Here is an 18,533-nt window from a genome sequence, read left to right on the forward strand (position 1 = left end):
TCATTTATAAAGTAGCATTTCCGAAGGCAGATAGCGAAGCACTGCCAATCACTACCATGATGCTAGAAGAGCATGATGCAGTTCAGCAGATACCTAGCACTTACTGGTAAATCAAGCGCACATGCAGTGGCCCCAAGATGTACTGGATTCCCCCTCCACCACCACCTCTAAAACGTCCTGCAAAGTAGAACAACATGAAACACTGAATTACTGACTGCCTACTCGAGAGGGGCTGTTACAGGTAAAGGGATGGAATTTTTTCCCCATGTTTCAGCTGAACGGCTGCCACACTTCTGGGGCAATAATTACGACTAGTGAATAATACAAGTGTTTTTTCTTTCACTATTGGCAAATTTATCTCTATGATATGACAATGTGTCAAATCTCTTGCAGTATCTCTCAGAATTATCCAGAAATGGGAAAAGTTCTCAAAAAACCTCAGAAACTAGGTGCCAATATGATAGCTGGTAAATAGCAGTGGTTGTTTAGGGTTCTTGCACTTTTGTTCATACAGGAAAAATTATGATGCAATTCTATCCCAGAAGTAAATTTCATTGGTTTTAATATTTTATTTGATTTTTCTATTTTTTTGATTTTTGATTTTTCTATTCATACACACAAATATACAGAAACAAACACCTCTGAGATAGAAAAAAATCAGAAAAGGAAAAGGAATAACCTGAGAGGAAAATAGAGAAAGAAGCATTGGTTTCACCACAATATTCAATAAAATCATAGAAATTTCTTAACATAACTGTTAATGATAGATCATATCTGGTCACGTTGATTTATCAGCTATGCACTTCAAGCCAAGTACACACATATTTGGGAGAATAATTCATGAAATACATTGTGCAAGCCTGTCCACAAATCTGGGCCTTGTGAGAGAGCCTTGCCTGATTTATAGCTTTGAGAGGAAATTACGCAAAAGTTGTTGTTGGCCTGAGAGCTAGAAGATCTGACCAAAGTCAAACCCCCCGATTCAAAAGGGTGCCTTACAGATTCATATAAGCCAAAATGTTCTTGTATGTGCTATGAGTGCTCACCTGCTCTCTTTGACATTTCAGGAATTATTTGCTAGGAGGGAGAGATACTTCCGCAAGAGATGACTATCTGATTTTGTACAACCGTTCTTGCACAGCAATCTACATGTTTGCAAAGGTGATAGTAATAACACTGGGGTATTTTTATGCCAGGGAGGAGCCTTCTACTTAGGGACTATTAGATCGTATTAAACATTTGGCTTTAGAGAAGGGGCCTGTCAAGTTTAACAATGAGAACTGTAAACTTCTCCTTCTGAGGAGACGTGTGATGTGCTAGCAGCATTGCCTGCATTGTTTCCAATCTTCCCTAGAGCTGTTTCTTTATTTTAGTGTGGCTCAGACCCAAATTCAGTACTTTTGGAGTGGCTGGCCTGTGCCAATTTAGTAGTCTGAGTTAATGATTTCATATTGTTACAATTGTCTTAGTGGCCGGAGCCCTCCACGTTGGCGCGAGTAGGGTGGCTTCTGTTACGCTGCAGATAATTAACTGTATGACTTTGATATGTGCAAAATACACGCACACAAGATGGCATGTAGGAGGATATCCTTTATTGGCTTTTAATAACAACGCAGAAAACAAAGCAACACAAAAGTCCCCCAAAACTGCAGAAGTAATGCCACAATAAATTAATCTTTCCAGTCATTATGTCCACAAGTGTGAAACAGTCTGAGGGATGCCAGATTCTTCCTCTAAAAGAAATGCTGAATTCTGATAACCATTGAGTGATCCCTCATTTCTTCAATGTGCAAAGCTGTGAAACCCCAAGGGTTATTTTTTTCCCTTTCATTTCTTTGCTGACAAGTGGCATGGGAAGTGTAGAAAGAGTTTAAAAATTTAGCTTTGAGAAAACATATTCCCAATGGGACCTACTTTATACACTGATTTCAATGGAAAACTATTTTCCTAAAGGGTTTTTTTTTCATCCCCTTTTCCAGCTTGCTTCATGAAACCAAATGTTTTACATAATATTGGAAATCAACCCCCACCCCTCACTTACTCCCTCCCTCTCTCTGTCTGTCTCTCTGTGGAATAGGCAAATCAATGGAGAAGTGTTCAAGCTTTTGTTAAAATGAAAGAATGGAAAATTAAAGGAGGTTGTTCAGAGTAACAGTCACATAAAAATGTACAGCCTGTGGTTCTTGACTCTCTTTGACTGTAGAACTGTTGCTCGTTTCTCTCCAGCTGCCTGTGATAAAGGTACATATGCGGTCTGTATATAATTATATGAGGGTGTGCAGGCAAACCCCTGCACAGCCAGGATGATGTGAGGTTTCTCTATACACTCATTATGTTCCTGGACTTTCAGATTTTTCTAGACAAAATAAGATTTCTTTCATTAAAATGGGATTTATTTGTGGTTCAATAGCCCGAGGCTGTAGAAAAACAGGGCATTTCACCATTGTGTCATTGAACACTGAACTCTTGCCTTTTAATTATATAGGTTTCTGACACCCAACCAGACTTCTTTTTTTTTTTTTCCCTCCTCCCTTTAAGGGAGATGACGCAATTGTGACATAGCCAGGCCCCAAATAAGAAATTCCTAACCCAGATGGACACAGTATAAACATTCACATGCAGAGACACTTGGTTTAGTATTGTGGCAGGACCCAGTTGATTTGAACCACACTTTTCACAGGGCCTTGCTAGCCCCCAAATGAGAAATTATTGATCAAAATGGAGTAACATAAGGATTCTGTCATGCAGGGGGAGCCACGTGGAGGCTTCTCCCAGGCAGATGGACCAGTCGAATAGTCAGTGCTTTCCCTGGAGAGAAATGAAACTAGAACAGGTTTTTCTTTTTTCTTTTTTTTTTTTTTTCCTGGTTCATGTGTATTCTTACCCAGTGGTATCTGAAAGTGAGGTATTTCTTATCCTAAAGTGAAGGAACTAAAATGTCCTTAATTATGCAAAGGTAATTTGACCTGATGAACAGGTCAAATAAAAAAGAAATACAATCCAGCTTCACATAGATCAAGAAAATCTTCAATCTGAAAATGCAAAGTGCTGAACTGTCCCGATTCCTATTAAAATTCAATTTGTGTTGCCGGTATTCAACACCTCTGGAGCTCAGGCCACCTGGGTCATTTCACATCTGTGATCCAGGCTTCCCAAAGGTCAAAAAAGCCTGATAGTATAAATCTAACACCCAAGTCTGAAGGTCATGAAGTCAGACTCAGCCCTGAAAAATCAGGAAGATCATTGGAGTCTGCCTGGTCCAGAGACTGATACCTTCAGTAATCTATTTCACATAGCAGTGAATAAGCAGACTTTACACTTAAGAAAGGAGCTGTACGAAACTTTGAAGTAAAAATGTAGGAAATGTATAAGTATATACATATATATATATTTATATGTTCTCATTTTTTTTCTTTTCTGATGCAAGAGACCCATTTTGGGGGTAAAATGCAGAAATACAAAAGTCCTTAAATGTTAATACCTCACTACTATTCTGTTTGATACAAAATGTCATTTCACTGACTTTACATTTGCAATGAAGTTTATAAAATTATATGTAGTAGAACATCAACCTTTTCAGGCACAATTTCACAAGAATTTTCTGTTTCGAATAGCTCTAGGAAAAATATTAGCTGTTTGATTCTTCTTGTAGTCAGATCCATAATATAAAGGACCATGCCATCCACACAGAAAGAATCAGCCATACATTGTTTCAGTGTGCATACCTGGTAATATTTTTAACTATGGTATTATATAATGTTGGGCAAAATTATCTGGAAGTATCTTAAAGAGAATTCAAATCAAAAGATTTCTAAGCGCCACAGTAGGTGATAATTTAATCCAATTCAAAGTCAGGACTGGACACCTAGTATCCAGTCGCCAGGCTTTCATCACATGCCACTTTTACCACTCATTGATTAGATGAATTAAATTTTTGCAAGCAAGAGAAGGCCTTGCATCCCCCTTGGACCTGGTTCACTACTTCCCGTGAGATCAGGCAGGCTTTCTGTAAGGCTTACACCTTTCTCAAAACAGTCCTGCAAACACAAATTCAGGAGGAAAATGATCAATTAAATGGCATAGTCATTATTTGAATGACTGTGGCTAAAACTTTTTGGTATTTCCCAAATGATGATGAACAATTTCCCCAGTAGCACAAGGTCTCTAAAATCATTTAGATACAAAACCTAAGCACTATACAGGCAGGAAAAGTCCAGGTACTGAGGGATCCAACTATCGCCCATGTGTAGTATGGTAGACTTTTATGAAAGCTTTCCCACCCACGTGACACCTGGTGCAACAAGGCGCTAATGATGAAGACTCAGAAATTCACCACAGCATCTCCTGATGTTTTATGTACCAGCTGATCCCCATGGAACCCTACAAATCATTATTTTTATCTTCCCGACGCAAACAGACACAAGGAGAGAGAAGGAGAATCTGACAGTGCTTCCCTCTATGGCTTGTCTACACATATTTCTGTGGGGTGGAAGTGCAACACAAAGCACAACATGAAAACTGATCACAGCTCTTTACTCTGCATTGAGTGTCTTTTGGATGGGGCTGACAGAAAATAAGAGAGTTTATGCATTTCCAGGTGACTTAAAGGTATTTTACAGAGCCAATGAGACCTCAGGATGAGGGGACAGAAAGCAACTTGAGCAGTTCTACAGAGGAGGAGTGAAAAAAACCTATGTTGCCCCCACCATACACTTTGTCCTTTGTATTATTTTTTTTTTCTAGCATCTTCTCTATGTCACCGGAAAATATAGGGAGCAGCAATTGAGTTAAAGCTTGGCTGAATTATCCCTTTCATAAGCCTGTGTCTTCGTTTTTTTTTAAAGTAAAGGTTTCCTTTATTAATTTTACCCAGCTAGCATTCACTTAGCATTTGCTTTGAGGGATAATTGACAGGTTGAGGCGACACTCGCCAGAATGAGAGCCATAAATCAGAAATAATTTCCAAAATTGGCTGAGGGGCTGATATGTTGAATAGGCAAATACAGGTAAAAATCTCTCTATTAGGCCTGACAGGAGCAGCAAATGTCAAGCAAGTGCTCCCTAATGCACCAGATTAGATTAATTTTGTGGTTCCTTCTTTGGGTGATTTTGTCTTTGGAATGCTACTGTGCTCTGACAATGCTACCAGACTGCTCTCCTGGAGGGGGGGAGTTTCTATTTTCCTCTTAAATGAGGAGTAACCAAAATTGCTGTGAAAAAAAAATGTGACTTTTTTAAACTAGCTTGTTTTTAAAATAAGTCCCTTTCATAGTCTCAGCAGTAAAGTTTTTTTTTTTAAAAAAAGGTGTAAAAAACCCCCAGAAGGTTAAAGTATTTGTCATGAGGAAGTGAGGAAGAGGCAACTGCTTGGTCATCTGGGACAACTCGGGGTCCACTATACTGGCCTATTGAAGTCCAGGGTTAAAATCCTCTCAATTGAATGGCATTAGATCGTTATAAAGTAGCCAGACAGCCTGGCAGAAAATTAACTTCCAATAGTTCTGTTCACTCAGTGCCTTTCTGTCAAGGCTATCAAAACATTTCGCCAAGAGCAGTCCAGTTAGTAATAGATAACTGTTACGAGGAAGTAGGTAACTATGATCTTGACAAATAGAGAGCTCTGCTGGTGGTGATGTCAAAGACAGTGATCAGACACTGACGACTCCAATACCCAGAGTCCATAAAACCAAGTCTCCAAGTTTTGTGCTTTTCATCACCTGGTAGCAAAGGTCAAAATAATCAGATTTATGAAAACTAAAGTGGTTTTGGTCAGTTTGTCCAAAACCTTTTTCATGACTTTCTGCTAAATAAGAGGTGTGTTTCCTCCAGGCCTTTTGAATGCAGGCGCACGCATAAAAAACACATACACTGCAAAAATGGCCAAAATTCAGTCCCAGAATAAAACTGTGAAAATTCACAGTTTCTTCTACTGAGCAATTATTTCAGTTTTTGCCAACAGGAATGGTGAGATTTTAGCATCAGGTTTTTTTGTTTGCAACATAAATACTTGTAAAGCAAAAAACTGGTAGCTTTGCAAACTCTAGATGTATTTAAGGATCTTCTGTGAAATATGATGGATGAGGGGGAAGAAAAGAACAGCTCTTGTCATGGGAAGCCAGAAAGAGAAAAGTTCTCCAAGTACCCCAAGACTCACTATCTTGAAAGATAACAAGGTTAGGGTCATGATACAAGATGGATTGCAGCTGATAGTGATGGCTGAAATGCATAGAGAAGTGTGGGCTGGTAATCAGACTGACAGATCGCAGTATTTCCCACTACTCCCAATGTACTTCTTCCTCGAAGTCATAAGCAGGTCAACTCTTCCATTCCTCTGCCTTAGGTTTTATATTTGTGTATAACTCTCTGTACCAGAGGTAAAGACAAAGTTCAGTGCTGGCCTCCACCCAAGCTTGGACACAAAATCTCTCCCCATAAGACCACCTGTGCATCTGTTCTATATTTTCAGAGACTGGAAAGCAGACTGGCTGCTTCCCCAAGACTGCACATTTACACTCACTGTAAGGGACTTAAGATGTTGTGTAGGGACATCTCTCTCTTTATTTCAAATCCTGCTGGAAAGACAGTTTTCCAAGGGAACAAAGTGGGTATGGCTTGTTTCGTCTTGCACAATGCTGCCTGAGAAGGGGTATATTCACTCTATAAACGTACCAGGAAGAAACCGATACGAGCGCAAAGAGTTCTATAACCAAAGAGGTAATGTTGACCCAATAACAAAAGCCTGTTAGGCTGACCTTGTGGACCCTTAGGGTGGAAAGTGGAAGAAAGTTCTTGGAACGGTTTTCTAATAAGGGAGTAGAGGAGCAAACTACTAAATCAGCTAAAAGACCTGATTAATCCATGGATGTTATTATTATGCATGAAAGTTGTCTTTAGTGGCTGTGAGTTGGACTTGATCCAAAGCACCCCTTGCACAATCACATGTTCCTGGTGTAGAAAAGAGGGAAAACAAGTATCTAGTACAAAAGTTTACTTTATTTATGTTAGCAAAGGAGAGCTGATTTAACTGATGACACTTGTTACTCATAATTAGTTTCTTTGGACTTACAGAAGGCATTTCAGCAGCTCAGCTTGAAGCCAAAAGCATGGGGAAGAGAATGGCTAGGTCTGTACAAGGCAGGTTGGGAGCAGTTTACATCAAAAGTATCATGCTTACTAGTATTTTATTTTATTTTATTTTATTTTATTTTATTTTATTTTTGTATTTTATTTTATATCAACATACAAGTAGAAGCAGCTAGACATTTATCTTGGACTTCGATCCCCCCCCCTCCACTTAGAGCTGACAACACCTTCTTGAAGAACTCATCACATTGAGGACTGTGAGCGAAGTCTACATCAAATCTGGTACTAATAAAACTAGACTAAGACTAGGATCAGAAGCAGACTCACCTAGGAGTACATTTCCTATCACAGGCACCTATGGTTTGATGGGCCACATACATTGCATGTAGCTCACAGCCAGCAAAGCTCTCCAGACTTGAGATCTGACTACCTCCTCCTACCAAAAATTTCTCAGATGTGGGAAAAGACTTATTGGAAAACTTCTCTGAGGTTCACTCAAGGGAGGTTTTTTCCCTTTTTCTTTCTCAAATGAGAGGAGTATTTAATAATACAGTAGCCATAACTATTTGAGTTTGGTCTGCTCCAGTCTGAACACCCACCGTGTCTATTTCTAAACCATTTGCCCTTCCCTAATTCTTACAAACCACTTTACAACTCAAGTCTAATCAATAACAACTGTGTGAAACAGCACTCAGACAGTAAAGAAGTTGGAATTCCCCTTAATAGCCCTTTAAAGGAGTTTTAATTAATTCCATGCGCTTCTGTAGGATTATCAACTTTACAGTATGACTGCATGTGAAAGCTTTAAGACATTTCACTTATGTCTGCAGGATGTTATGTTACAAAAACTGGTTTTCATGGCTTGTCACCGCTCCCCATTAGCTTCTTGATTAATCCTAAAATCCCACTTCTGCTTCCCTTTCTACTTTAACTAGCTGTCTCTGCAGTTTCTCCTATTGGCCCCTCTTATGCCCCTTCTCCTAGAGCTTGATCCGGCTCTTAGTAAGGAAACAGAAAGATTTCCACAGATGGTAATGGGAGCTTGGCAGGATCATTCCCTTCCTTTTCCTTACTCCTCAAAGAAGCCATTTAGCTAAGGCTGTGCAACAAATCCATTGCACAGCTCCAGTTAGAAGCCAGCAATTCTTAGCTCTTACCCAGATGCCTGAATTTCCTCCCATTTTTCAGTTTCCAATGGGTATTTCTTCTCCTTCATCACCTCCAAGTTCCTCTCAATTCCTGCTCCTCTTTTCACACCTTGTATTCTCTTTAGTCCCTATTTCCATTCCTTCCATTTCCTAACTCAGGTCCTCTTTCCAAGACCTCTTAGTTCCTGACTTCCTGCACCTTTTCCCCTTGTGCCACTGATCCTTGCCTCCTTCCAGTTCTTAGTACCGCTGAGCCATTCATCTCATTTCCATTAATCACATAAGAGTTGTGCTAATTATTGTTCAGCCGAGAAGATCTGAAATAGCATCAGAAATGAAAGAGAGCAAGAAAGAGAGGAAGGCAGAAAAGATTTGCTTTTTTTTTTTTCACCGTCATATTTACAGCCAGTGACTTTTCTTAATGAGCTTATGAAAGGAAGGTAAGTGATGTTAGTGCAGGAAAGCCTGAGTGCGGTGTGTCGTTAGAGGCTAGAGTTCATGAGCTGTCCAGAGCATGTTTTATCAGGTCACCGAGACAGACGCACTATAGGGCAATTTCTCTTTCTCAGCATTAACCCTCAACTCCGAGTCTCTGCTGCAAAGGCCTCCCCCTTCACAAACACTCCAGGATAAGATGATAAGAAGATTACAAGTAAAGCCTCTCTTTAGCAATTCCACATCTCCTGTCAGACACAGCAAGTTAAATTACAGTGCAGGCTGCAAATGCATTGATCATCCACTCAGCTCCTACAACCCAGGGGTGAAAAGATCCATGCCGAGGATAAGTGAAGTAATCTCGGGAAAGTTTATTTTAGCTGGGAGGGGTTAAACAAGTTCAATGAGGCAAGGCTTCAGGAGGGCGCTGGAGCCAAGTTCAGCAGTGTCTTGTTTGTGCAGGTACAGGCTGCAGGTTATACATGCCGCAGCTGTTCGGGTCTCGGCCAGCACGCTGGTACCGTGCCGTGCAAGCTGCAATACCTCACCGATGGTGATGGGGAAGTGCTCCAGTCATTCCAATGAAAGCCTCCACACATTTGCCATAATTAGAGACTCATCGATACAGTAACTACCGCTTTATTGCAGTAACTTTATTCTGCTGAACCAGAAGAGGACTTTTTATATTCACAAGAGCTCCCCTTTTTAAATAGGTGGCAATAGCATTCGTTTTACCTATAAAGTCTATACCGTGTTTTATGACAGAAGAAATAAACCTCCCTAAGCAGTTTTGACAGAGAAGGCAGGATTGTCCATTTTAAAGATAAAAAAAAAAAAGATTATAAATCATTAGGAGTGCTTATGAATTCTATTCATGACTGCCTTCTTTATTAAAAAGACCCATTGTAAAATGGAAAGTTCAGAAGGCTTGGTGGTGAGCGAAAATGAATTATAATGACATCACTGGGTCATGAACTAGGCCCACTGGCTACTTTCCAGAATAAAATTGACTGGAGAGATCAGATGAGCCCATTTGTACTGAGAGACATCTGGGTGGCAGCCAGAGAATCTGGGTTCAAGCTCCCTATTTACAGAACACGCTTCCCTTTCCCCTTTCATTACCAGGAGTAATCTGGATTTCCCAGGCACAATGCGTGGGATAGTGATGTCACTCAATTCAGATTCCAGGAGGATTTTCCCCAGAAAAGTTCTTCATACTCCTCACTTGGTGAAGGACCTTATGAAGAACACGAACATGTCAACATCCGGCTGACACGTACAGTACATTCTCACTGCACTGCTGATGGGAAGCATTTTACCTTCAAATAAGCATAATTTGTCAGACTTCTCTGTTGCTTTTTCCTCCTCATCTCTTTCCCAGATAATAAACAGTGTCTGAAACCCAAGAGAAAGTAATTTCTGCTAAGAGGTCATTTGTAAGCCTTTAAGGGCATTTGCTGAAAAAATGAGGGGATAGCATTTTTCCCCTCTTTTTGTCTTAACTTTTTCAGTTGTCTTTCTAAATGCAAAATGACATCTCATTCAAAGCTTTCCAGTGTCATCTTCATCTTTCCTATTCTACAATTTATACTTCTTTGATATTGCTTGAGACTTCAAGGAAGCTTTTACCTAATACTGTAATACCTATTATCTGAAACATTTATGTGCACATACACTTGCCAAAGAGCAATAATGCAGATCAATTGGATGTCAGCAGTCCAATAAGATGGAATAGTATATTTTCTGAGGAAGAAAAGATGTCTAACCATCTGACCTTAGCACTGGCACCATCTCAATATTAATATATTTTATGCATGCATGTGATAACGTTTTACCTTCCTTATGGTCCTGCAGGGAAGTGTCTCTTCTCCCTGCTGAGGATTATTACCTATTCGGAGGCGGTTATGATTATAGGTACTAACTAAGACAAGAATAATTGACCATAAAAAACCTTTTATATTCCCACAATTATTTTTGCATTGACTAAAACTGTCAAGAAAATCTAATTTTATTAGCAGGTCCCTAATTTTGCTTTCGTTTAACTTATAACTAGGTTTCCTTCCCCACTCAAAGTATGTTTTCACTTTGAGGTGTTTGGCAATGATGTAAAAGAACAATTAGTCACAAGATTCCTACTGGGAGCACATGGATCAAATATCAAAGTACTCTGCATAGATATTTCTGTTCATTCTGCATAGATATTTCTATTCATTCATAGATATTCTGCAAAGATATTTCTGCAGGAGAGGGAGTGGGCTTGAGGAAGGTATTGATACCATGTGTACATGGAAGAGTGTCAGAAGATGTCTCTGTGAAGGTTCCAGCAGTCATAAACAAGTCCACATAAAACCAATAGTCTGATAGAGATTGAGATGGTGCCAAAAAAACATTTCATGAAAATTTTGGAAGATAAGAACTGAAAATCCAGTTCTGCTCATAAATGTGACATTCAAGCCATTCTTCAGTAAAATTTGAGCACTAGAACCCTATGAGGTTACCTGAGAAGGCTTATTAACTGAAACAACATATACAGGGACTATCTGTGAGACACGAGTACTTAATAATATAGACGAGAAGTGTGACAGCAGAGTGACAGATTCTCAAACACAAATCTGCTAACTGTAGGTGAATTAATAGTTTTCTTCTAGCAGGTCTTTACTTCAAAAAAAGCAAAAACAAAACCCAAACCAAAACAAAAGATGCTATCCTTGCATTCAGCTGGAGATAGTAAAACTGAAACCCAGGCACACTGGGTCCTACCCTGGTTTGAAGGAACGTGCTGGCAATTCAGTCAAAGGAAAAGACGACTGGACAGGCCTTGATGCTGCAATTATTATTACAAGCACTTTATCCTTCATGTCATCATGAATGTTTTCTGAAATCCAGATCTCAAAGAATGGGATTTTTAATGGCACTCACAAGTCTCTGAAAAAGTGTAGTTCACTTGGGTGCTTTTGAAAATCCAGTCCAAATATGTTTACAGGACTCTTTCTGAAAATGCCTTCTCTATTGCACAGATTTGACTGTGGCCCAAAGCTCATTATATGAGAGCCCTCAAAAATTCAGCAATATCCAGATCCAAACTGGATCTGGATAAATAACAGGCCTAACCTCCGTAAAGCACTATGGAGGCTCTGAAAGCAGTCTGCGTAAGCATTTCCACACTAATGGCAGGACAGAAGCGTGTGATATGGCTCCAGTAGAAAGCAAGCGTGGCCTTGTCCCGATCCAGGCCTGAGGTTTGTTCCAGGTGCATCTCTCCATCTGATACCTCTTGAGTTCACCGTAGAAGCTATTCTACATTTTGTTGTTGTTTTTACCTGAATAAAGGATTTCAGGACTTGGCGTGATGTTAACATCACAGCTAACTGGAAACTTTTCAGTAAAATATGCTATTTCAAAGCCAAAATGATTTGTGGAAATATTTCAGCTTCAGCACAGACTTTATTTACAGGACTTTGAAGAGGAGTGTGGCAATTGTCCCTGCCTTGGAATTTGGTTCGCTTTCTGCCTCTGCTACAGGTTTTCTGTGTCATCTGGGCCAAACTCCGTTACTATCTCTACACTTTGTCTGCTCTTTCCTTCAAAATTTACTGTCCTCAAAGACAAAGCATGCACATTTCTTAAGCTTTGGATATTTTATGAGTCATTGCAGAAAGCACTTGTAAGTGCAAGATGCTCCATGGTCCAGCACATGGCTGAAAACTGACTTCCAGCTGCTGTGCTTGTTCAGTATGACAGGGTACGTACCCTCTGGAGGACACCCTTGACTCTTCCTGAGGCTAAACTTGAAGATTTGCCAAGAGTCTGGAAAACCAGGCAAGTCTTGAAGTTACCCTTGGATAGGTCCTTGAGATAAATAACAGGTGTACCCTGGGCCTCTGCAAAACAGAGATAAATATCCCTTCTCTAATTTCCAAGAAACGTTGCTCTCAGCTAAGAAAATGCAGCTGCCAAAGTTGCCACAAAAAGGAACCTCTACCTTCTACCACGTAGGGACATAGTGGGGGTTATTCTTGAGAGTTGCTGTCCTACAGGATTTTATTTTCCTAAAGGATTTGTAAAGCTAACTTGAAATATTTTCTTCATCAAGAGCATAACACAACGTGACAGGAGAATTCCTTCCTATTAGATTATATCCATGAATGAAAGTTTAATTGTTTAGTTTAAAACTGTTTAAGGAAACCTGCACATGAATAGGAAGTCAGGCTTTTAAGAAAGGCAGTCATAAATATAAACAAAAACACAATGCCAAATAGCAATTAGTGCTTTGTTTCTTTTTGGAATGACAAATGCCTTAAACTCATTCGTTTCCAGTTTTGACTTGCTGTAATCTGTAAAAATACTACTGTAAATCCACTAAATAAGCTCTGTCTTTTTCTCTTCAGGTTCTTTGGCTTTTGCTGGCTTTCTATACAATGTTTTCCCTTTATTGTGCAAGGCACAAAGGTTTCCACCTCTTTTTTTTAACTTTGTTTGGAACGGCAATTATTCATAACTGACTGACTTACCTGGAAATGTTTCACAGATACAGACAGAGATCGTGCTCACCAGTGGGAGTGCTAACAAACTGACTGCCGGTATTTTAAATGCCGTGGCATGTAGAGTCAGTGCAGATCTAGATGGTTCTAATTGCTTGCAGTTGTTGAGTGACTGTCAAAACCATTTATTCTTACCGCTGATGGTAAATTTTCGGGGAAATGTCATTGTAGACAAGAAGGTATATTTTTCAAAGGCACAAATGGTAGTCAGGCATCTCGCTGCCATTTGCTCCTTTGAAAACCCTGCCCAACTCCTTAGACAAGTTGCCTGGCAAACAGATGTGTAAGGATAGATTGGACATTTAGGTATCAACACCATCTTTGAACTTCTTGGATGAGAAGTCTGCCAACATTTTTTTTTGGCCTTTCCTCTAACACTTAATGTCTTCTAAGATGAAACACTAGCACGTTCTTTAAGCTCATGTTATTTTAAATACAGGCTAAGACCTTTAACGAATTTGCTCAGTGGTGGCAGAGGAGGAAGAAAGATTTGGTCCTAAGTGTTGTTCAATAGCATGTCTTGGTTTTCTCTGGAGGGTAGCCAGGACTGATATTTAAGAGGTGTTTTGCTGATGGACTATCCTACCTCAGTGACAATAACAGAGTAGCACAGTCCCCAGCAGCCTATCCATCTAGCTAAATCTAAGAATAGATTCAGAAAATCAGAGAAAATTCACAGAAGAGCCTGCAAGAATTTAACTCACCATTATCAAAAGAGAAAGGAATATAATCCTCTTCTAGAGCATTGGTTCTCACACTTTGGGGGCAAACAGAGCATTGTCAGCACTCCAAATTCATCATGAACCACCAAGCATAGTTAATCAAACTTTTAATTGAAAAAAACACCAAAAAGATGTAGAATTTTGACCACAAAGATAATAGGACTTTGAAGACCTGCCGTAATCTCTCAGACCACTGATTGCCCTCGGACTAGAATCTGAAAGCTTTTTTTTATGAGGTTTCTCAAACTATCTGCACAGCACTGTAAATAAAAAATGTTAAGAATTAGTGAAATATCAGTAAAAAATTCATTGATTGTTTAACTTACAGTGGTTTAGATGCCTTTGATTTAAAAGTGTATATGTAGTAAGGAAAAGTTTTTCCTATATCTGTTCTCAGCAGAAGCCCAGAATTGACATTGGGAGTTTATAGCAATATCTAAAAGGAAAAGAAAACAAAGAAACAGAGAAACTACCAAAGCAGTTGTGAACTAATGCTACAGTACTAGAGATGTGACATGGAGATCAGCCTATTAGGAAACTGATTGAGATAGAAAAACTAAATTCATTTATTATTTTATTTCATTCACTATATATATTGCATTTTGAAGATTAAGAAACTAAGATCTTGCAAACAAAAAGCTGACTGCTATATTTCACTCGAAATTTTCTTCAGATTGAAATAGCACATTTTTTCTAGAACATAAACATTTAAAATGTTAATGTTAATTTCACAATATATGATAAAAGTTTCGCTAATCACTGATGGGCTTTTTGAGGTCACAAAGAAAATCTCCCCATTTTCACAGAGTCACAGAATCACAGAATCGTATAGGTTGGAAAAGACCTTTAAGATCATCGAGTCCAACCGTAAACCTAACACTGCCAAGACCACCACTACATCAAATTTTACTGCAAATTAAAATGACCACCCATGAAGTAAAAAGTTTCAAATAATTTCAGCAAGTGTCTCAGTTTAAAAAAAGGCCCAAAACAAAATCATGGAAAGCTTGATGGAAAAAGAGTCAGCCTGAGATCTGGGAAGACAACTGGAATCTAGAAACAACTTCATAGTACCAACAGTGCTCAAGAACCATTTTCTCTTGCTTTTTCATCAGGTGCCTTTAGTGCCTTTGACAATGACATAGGGTTGAGGCTCTAAAGAACATGCTGAGAACATGCCATAGCAAGCAGGGCTTAACACACGTTCTGTCCACATCTGAAGACACTGATGTGGAGTCTACTGCTAGAAACCTATTTAAATGAATTGAGTGACTATAACGAGCATCTGCCTAGGTGTATAGCACCAAAGATTCAAACTTCTCCAGGCTCCAATTAAGCAAAATTCTCAGTGTTATTAATGGGTGGGCTCCACAGCACATTCTGAGTCCCGAAGATACCTAACTACCTAACTGACTAAATAAAATTCATGCCACAGAATAAGGTATAAAAATCATTGAGAAAAGTACAGAAAGCTTTCTGGTAGGTCTTTTAAAATTTGCTTTAACTGGAACTCAAAGTCCTGGACTTTGGAAGAGGTCTTAATTTTCACCAACTCTAAGCTTTCTAACATGATACAGACTTTCAGCATTGAGACAAAAAATGAGGAAAGCTTAACCTACAATTACCCATCTAATAAAGCCCAGAGTCTTATTCTTAAGTGGCTGAGATAGCCAAATTTTATCTGTAATAAGCATCTGAGCTTCTGGGACGACCTCCAAACCTTTTATGATACGTCTAAAATACACCCTTTTTTAACAGTCCGTACTCTCTTTGCCAGTCTTCTACCTCCAAACACAGGCACTATACAGCCAACTCTTAATGTATATTAAATCCCCTGGTAGACACTCTTATTCAGAAATAAAGTGCCCTTGATCTACTGTAGCTTTATCCTCCCAGTTTAGTCTCTCAAATGTGAGAGTTCACCAGTGCTTATATAAAGATTTCATAAGTGTAACAGAGCAATAACTTATGTTCTGATTTCTGCACTTTTTCTCAGTTTTCCTTAACTCTCCTAAGTGTCCCCATAAAGAAAAACCTCTGGGGGGAGAAAAGGACCCACAGTACTCTAAACTGTAGGTGCAGGGCTGCAAGGGACCTTTTGCCTCTATCTTTGCTCTCTTATGTTTTATGCTGCCCCATTCCCTTTCATGTAATTAATCTGACAAGTTTTTGAACAGCTGCCTAACCTTTTCCCTGAGCCTCAGGTAGAAAATTTTTATCTTTGCTAAGAACAGCATGGAAAACTTTTCCAAGTCAGTTAACAGTTTGTCTCACTGTGAGTTTTCAAGCCTGAGTACAGATTTACAGCATGTTTTATGTATATTTTTTTAGTCCCAAGGTCCCTTCTCTTCACAGATACATACACAATGTGTCATGTAGAAAATATAAATTGTTGATTGTACAGGCACTTTCCTCCTTTTTAAACCTTTCCAAGGGTCTTTTTGTTAAATACACCCAGACACCGTTTGACAGATGAGGGGCTAATTGCTCTGTGAATTACCTCTATCGATTCCTGTTTCATGTTGAGCCAAACAAACAAAAGATATTAATGCTTCGAAAAAAATGAATGATGACCTTTCTCTGCAAACACAGCTTGCGGCCTCTGATTATTGGTGATTCCAAAGAGCAGCGGTCAATCGCAATAGCTGTAACGCTATGATCACTATAATAAGCTTGCCTGACCTTCTCTGCCATGTTAAGTGGTTTAAATTTATTTGCCCAACAACAGTGGAGCTTTCATTTAAAGTCACAGAACATTCAATTCTATCTAAAGATCCAGGCTATTTTTTTAAAGCGTTACCTGTTTTAAAAACAAAAATAAGTGCCCCACTTGGAAGCGATAATAATAATGGATACAAGGCACAGCCAAGGAGTTGTTTTAACCTGCATAATCAAGAGTCCTTGTTACGGCTCTAACAGACTGGATTTTTCTTGAGCATTTTGCCTTCCCACTGCTCCACTCATCTTAGAAGTGTAATCTGTTTTGCACTTTCCCTTCAACAAAGTTGCAGTTGGGCACTATCTTCACAGTTATCCCAGCTGGACTAAAAGAAAATCATTATCATTGAATGCAAATGCAGTCCTAAAATCCAGTCCCTGTAAGCAAGATTTCCCGAGAAGTGGTTGATAGCAGAATTTGGCTACAAGCAAAACTCCTGCAAGTCCTTCATCAATGTTCTCTCTCTTTTCCCTCTTCCTAGCCAGGCTTAGTGCGAGAAAAAAGTAGAAATCAAGGTGAGGCAAGCCACAGAAGATGAAGTACTTATCTTTTTGCTGGAAGCGGTCTGCAAATTTGTTGGGATATTCTTTATCTGGAGATTTCCACCTCCCTCCTTGGTTTCCTATGGACAAGAAATACGTGCAAGACAATCCTTCGTCTTGATGTCTGCGATAATATGACACCGTATCCATAAAATGGGAATAATAATCCTTAGTCCCCTTTTCAAAGTGCTTTTCTAAGTGTTGGATACAGCAACCTCGCTAAAGTCCTTGGGAATTCAACATTCATTTTGATCACTGTTATAAGCCACTGTAGTCTGGTATCAAATGAAGGCTGAAATACAGCAACAGGAAAATATGGTCTAAATTTGTTAGAGACAAAAATACAGGATCAGAAATGATTCCTGGGGGAAAACAAAGCCAGCAGAAAGCTATTCACTTCTCTCAGCCTCATTTTTAAAATTCCATTTACCTTCCTCTCTGCAAGGAAGCAAAACCACTATTGCTTGGGAAATTCCCTCTCCTTCCACACATACCAAGTATCAGCTTGGTCTCAGGGCTCAGCCCAACTCCACCACCTGCCCACAAGGTCACCCTCACCCTCTTGGTCCCCATCCCTGGGTGCTCAGCATGCCCGGAGCTTGTTTGGCTCATGGCCTCTGAGCATGTGGATTCAGCCAGCATCCACTCCGTGAACCCCACTTCCAGCCTGATTGCTAATTCCTCTCTCTATTCCCCAAAATAAGAGGGAATCTGGGGAGAAGCAACAAACAGTCATCAAGGTAACTCTGCTATGAATACAAGGCAGGATTAAGAGGGGAAAGGAAGCTCAGATGTGTTGGTGGGCTAGTGCCATCCTCAAAGGCAGATTTAAGTAGCGATGTAGACGTGCTTAGCTTGAGGAAAACTTGGAAGTGCAGTAAAGCTGAGTCAAGTGCAGGAGGGTAGTACCTGCCAAAAGAAGAGGTGAATCAGGTAGTCAACCATAGGAAAGAATACAGGAAGGAGAAATGTGGGGAAAGTACCCTAAAATTTTCTCTGTGGATAGACTGGCACGGAGCATGGCTGTAGAGGATGTTTATGTCTGTGAAAGAAACTTCTTCCCTAAATGAATTTATTATCAAAATGCCCCTGAGGCTGGAATTTAATTTCAAATAGAGCTTAAGTAATCAGACATCTATGTCTTGGAGCTGTCAAAGTCTGAGGCCTGTTGTGCTGTGAGAGACAGCTATATCTTTAACATCAAAAATTAAAGTTCCGAGAAAAGTGTGTTTCAGGCTTAACAAAATTCTGATGCATTTATGTATCCATATCAGAGTCGCACCCAAGGAAGGAACAGTGCTTTTAAACCTTTATGTGGCAAATAGCCCTGAATCATGAGAACG

The sequence above is a fragment of the Mycteria americana genome, chromosome 6 (genome assembly GCF_035582795.1).
Source record: "Mycteria americana isolate JAX WOST 10 ecotype Jacksonville Zoo and Gardens chromosome 6, USCA_MyAme_1.0, whole genome shotgun sequence".
In the NCBI taxonomy this organism is placed as follows: domain Eukaryota; kingdom Metazoa; phylum Chordata; class Aves; order Ciconiiformes; family Ciconiidae; genus Mycteria; species Mycteria americana.